The sequence below is a fragment of the Lathyrus oleraceus genome, chromosome 6, assembly GCF_024323335.1.
Source record: "Lathyrus oleraceus cultivar Zhongwan6 chromosome 6, CAAS_Psat_ZW6_1.0, whole genome shotgun sequence".
In the NCBI taxonomy this organism is placed as follows: Eukaryota; Viridiplantae; Streptophyta; class Magnoliopsida; order Fabales; family Fabaceae; genus Lathyrus; species Lathyrus oleraceus.
In genome coordinates, this window is record NC_066584.1 from 322,146,215 (window position 1) to 322,151,564 (window position 5,350).

The following is a 5,350-nucleotide window of genomic DNA, read 5'->3' on the forward strand; positions in this document are numbered from 1 at the left end:
GAATTTGCAAATAAAACTCTAAAGTTCCTTTGAAATAAAAAACAAATCATATGCACAAGCATTGCATGCATCATACGCATAAGCAGGTTTTGTTTCCGGTCCCTTGCCCTATGCTCTAACTCTGTGTCCTTCATTTATTTTGAAGACAAGCTGACTCACCGGTACTACATTAGAGCCAACGTTTCAAGACAGATGGATCACTTAGAGCAACGAGTCCCGGGCTGGCATAGGTTTTTCTTCTGGTACTTTCAACAAGCAAGGGTTATTCAAGAGTGGAGGTTTCATCCACACTGGTCTAGATGAGGAGGCCGCTGCCGTTTTAGAAGAAGATACCAAGGATTCTGGAAACTTCTTCATCCCTGGAGGGGTCTGCGACAATTGGGTCGCTGTGGATATTCCAACAGTTGTCCATAAGTCAACGTAATGATCACTTTGTTTAAAAACCCTTCTCCCATGCCAAAAGGAGGAGTGATGACATTGATGGCGCATAGATACAATGATATTTTCATTCAATAAATTCATGTTAAATGTTTGTTTTTCCAATTATTTTCCCTTTTTGCTTTTTGCATGAAATTGGTGATCACATAAAACCCTAAAAAATGGAATAGAATCGATCTTTTCATATGCATAATGATTTGCCTTATTTGATTTCTAAAAAGCTTTTCGTATCCAAAAATCATTATGCAAGTTGATTTCTAAACCTAATGAACATAATGACCCAACACCATCTCCCAATTTTGAATTCCCTGTATTTGAGGCAGAGGAAGATGATGTTGAAGAGATTCCTGATGAGATTACCTGTCTACTTGAGCATGAAGAGAAGATCATTCAGCCGCATCTTGGGAATCTGGAAACAGTCAACTTGGGGTCTGAAGATTGTGTGCGAGAGGTAAAGATTGGGGCACTTCTGGAAGAATCTGTTAAGAAGGGGTTGATTAAGTTGCTACAAGAATATGTTGACGTCTTTGCCTGGTCACATGAAGACATGCGTGGTCGAGATACTGATATTGTGCAACATTTCCTACCTCTAAAGCCTGAGTGCATGCCTGTAAAGCAGAAGCTCAGAAGAACTCATCCTGATATGGCAGTGAAGATCAAAGAGGAAGTTCAGAAGCAAATTGATGTGGGGTTCCTGGTGACTTCTATATATCCTCAATGGGTGGCCAATATTGTGCCCGTGCCTAAGAAAGATGGAAAAGTTTGGATGTGTGTGGACTATAGAGACTTGAACAAAGCTAGTCCGAAAGATGATTTCCCTCTACCACATATTGATATGTTGGTAGATAATACAGCTAAATTCAATGTCTTCTCGTTTATGGACGGATTTTCCGGATATAATCAGATTAAGATGGCACCCGAGGATATGGAGAAGACAACATTCATCACACCTTGGGGAACATTCTGTTATCGAGTGACGCCCTTCGATTTGAAGAACGCCGGAGCCACGTATCAACGAGCTATGACCACCTTGTTTCATGATATGATGCACAAGGAGATTGAGGTATATGTTGACGATATGATTGCTAAGTCAAGATCGGAGGCTGAACATGTAGAGCACCTATTGACGCGTGTTTCGAGAAGGTGACCTTGTGCTCAAGAAAGTCTTGTTTTTCGCGCCCGATTCCAGGGGCAAGTGGACTCCAAACTATGAGGGTCTGTATGTTGTTAAGAGAGCCTTTTCAGGCGGTGCTTTGATACTTACAACTATGGATGGGGAGGATTTCACTCGTCCTGTGAATTCAGATGCAGTCAAGAAATACTTCGCCTAAAAAAACAAAAAAAACTGAATAGCTCGCTAAGTTGAAAACCCGAAAGGGCGGCTTAGGCAAAAATGAGCGTCTCGGTGGATTGAAAACCCGAAAGGGCGGTCCAGGCAAAAGTTAGAGACACAAAAAATATATAATAATGATATATGTATCCCGCTAGATTGAGTACCTCATCCTGGGGCAATCTAGGCAAAAATTAGGGATTTGGCAAGTAACTGCATCCTGACAAGACCTTGTTCTACAACTGTCGTCCGTCAGAGATCCTTGCTCATTATCAACCAAAGCTTCAAATACATCGGATTCAGAACTGGTGGAGAAATGGTCATTATGTTCAATGTATCCCTTTTCCAATATATATCACCAATTTCAAATTTGTAAAGATCTATGGAGTCTTGCCATCCGCAGACTACCATTCTATCAAATAAATTTGAGCCTTTTATCCAATTATTGGCACTCTTATCTGTTTCTATTCAACAAATGTTTTGCATGTTTTGATTAAGAAAATATCATTGTTTTAAACGATCAAATTTTTTTATAATTTGTTTTTAAACAAAGTGAACATTCACAATGACGAAAGGATACTTAGGAGATCCTCGGTGCTCTCCCAAGGGTGGTACGATCCCCAACAGGGTAAGATTTTTGTCCATATTCCTGACATGACTGTATCTCCTCCCTCCGGAACCTCTTGTGGTTTATCCTACCAAGTGGATTGCTTGTTGAGAGTTACCTCTCTTCCCTTCAGCAGAGTAGCAATCTTTCTTCCTCAGCAGCTTGGATCTCTTTGGGCAAGAGTGGTATTTGGTGGTTGATCCCGATAAATCCTTTATCTCCTCGGATAGATTCCCCAGCAGAGTTGTTAGTGTGGTGGACCTTATCTGTGATAACTCTCGTCCCCAACTGGAATGATTGATGATTCATCCCCTGCAGAGTTCTTTGCTTCCTGGTATCTCTGATCCCCAGCAGATTGGATACTCTCCGGTGAACTTGGCTTTCTCTCTTGAGATGTAGTACCAGGTGGTTAATTCCTGGACCTGGTTGTGTTAGATATGTCTGTCTGTCAGCATACATCATACATAAACCACGCATATTCATGCATAATTATAACATTCAGGTATTCATGTTGCATTCTTTTCCATATATCGTTGTTTGTTGTCTCTTGCTATTTGGTGATATACTTCCCCAAGCAGATGTGTGTGTCTGATCTCTCCATATAGAGTCAGCTCTATAAGCAGAAAGCATCTATCCTTTCTTCCATATTCCCCACCGGGTCATATCCTCGTGGATCTTGATTGTTTTTGTTCCTTCCCAACACATATACTGGGATGGTTTTCCCCATTAAGTTATATCCTCACCGGGACAAATCTTGATTTGGTGTGCCTATCTAGTTTGATCCTAGATCGGTCTCTTGAGACTCTTTTCCTGTTTCCCCGTGGTAAATGAATAATCGCTCAATAATTAGTAATTATTATCCCAGCGGAGTCTGTGGTTCTCTACCCTCATACCGGTAGTTGTAAGTCATATTTCTGTGGTCTACTACCCAGTAACCGGTAGTTGTAAACCCCATTTTATCCCCGTGCAGAGTTATACCTTGATTGTTGTTCATCCTAACCGATGACGGGTACTCTCTTTTGTGGTTCTCTACCCTCATACCGGTAGATGTAATTCCCTCCTTGTTGGTTATCTTTATACAAAATTCGATATTGACATTCCTTAATTTTTTAGTATACCACCCAGCAACCGGTGATATATCTCTTGGATAATTGCTCTAATTACGCAATTTATCCCCAGCGGGTCATCTCTCGTCTATCTTGTTGTTGTTAGTAACGATTGTTCCTCCCCTGAATTGGTCATCATTATATACCTAGTTTCGGTATCCCGATGCCTTTTCTTTTCGGTCGATTTATCCTTTATTAACCCAGTAACCGGTTGTGGATAATCGTCCATGCGAGTATATTATCTACGTTCTGACGGTAATAGATAGTATATCTCATGCACTCTTTGGTCGAAGCCTTTTGTTCTTCCCCAATTGAGTAAGATTCGTACCCCCTTTTCGGAGTCGAATGTCCATCCCATAATCGAGTTTGCTTTTTGCCCTCTTTTTGGATGATGAGTGTTTTGGGAATATTCCCCAATTCACGCCTTGATTGGTCATCATTATATACCTAGTTTCGGTATCCCGATGCCTTTTCTTTTCGGTCGATTTATCCTTTATTAACCCAGTAGCCGGTTGTGGATAATCGTCCATGCGAGTATATTATCTATGTTCTGACGGTAATAGATAGTATATCTCATGCATTCTTTGGTCGAAGCTTTTGTTCTTCCCCAGTCGAGTAAGATTCGTACCCCCTTTACGGAGTCGAATATCCATCCTATCATCGAGTTTGCTTTTAGCCCTCTTTTGGATGATGAGTGTTTTGGGAATATTCCCCAATTCACGCCTTGGTTGGTCACCTATTATATGCCCAGTAACCGGTATCCCTGGTGTTCCCTCCTCTCTGCTCCCTATTATGACTTTTTGTCCTCTGTGGAGTCAGATTTTCCTGAGTTGAGATATACCTTTTTAGGTCTTCCTCAGATGATTTGGTTGATTGATATCTCTCACCCTTATACCGGTCTTAGATATTCATTCTTCCCGAGCATGTTGTATCTTACCCTCATACCGGCGATCAGATCACATGTCTCCTTGAGCTTATTACCCAGTAACCGGTAATACCTCGTCCCGCTGCTTCCCCAGGAGTGTCCTTTTAGGCATCCCCAGTGAAGTCCCTTAGTGGATTGTTTTCATCCGGATTTTTATCCGAAGTATCCGTTGTGGATAGCTTTTGCTGTATTGGCATATTCCCCAATACATGCACCTTTGAGTCAGCTCGGGTCTTTCCATTGGATATTTTCCCTTTGGAATTCTGTTCCCCAAGCGTTGAGTCGTGACCTGCTCACGCATTTTATTCCCTCTCCTGTCCCCATAAGAGTCCCCAGAGTCTCTGTCCCATTGAGTGTATTTCTCATATGGATTGTCAGTTTCTCCGGATGTCTTTTCTTCTTTGTGGACACATATCCCCACAGAGTTCGTACTATTTGCATACATACATCTGCATCATGAGGTCTCTTAGGGACCAAAATTTGTCTCTTTGTTATTATTTAAGCCCATTCTACCTTGTCGAGACGAAGATTTTAACCTTCACTTCTCCGGCTAGAATGACCTTAAATAGGGGCATCTGTAAGACCCCAATTTTGACCCTAAGATCCCTCGTGGCATCATAACATTGCATTTGCATAGCCTTAAGGATCATGAGCATCTTGGTTCCCTTTGCCTTTGGGTGGGACTCCTTGTGATTGGTTTGAGATCACCAAGCATGCTTGAATTATACATCATTGTTTCTCTTACTTTTGTTTACTAAAAAAAAAGAAGAAAAAACGAAAATAAATAAATAAATAAATAAAATATAACAAAAAAAATTTTGGACTTGGGCCTCTCTCATTTGAGCCCACAGGTCCACAAAAACCAGGTTATAAATTCAGAGTTTCAGTGAAACAAAAGGATTCTATTCCTATTACCCTGGCTGGAAAAAGATAGTGAGAGAAGA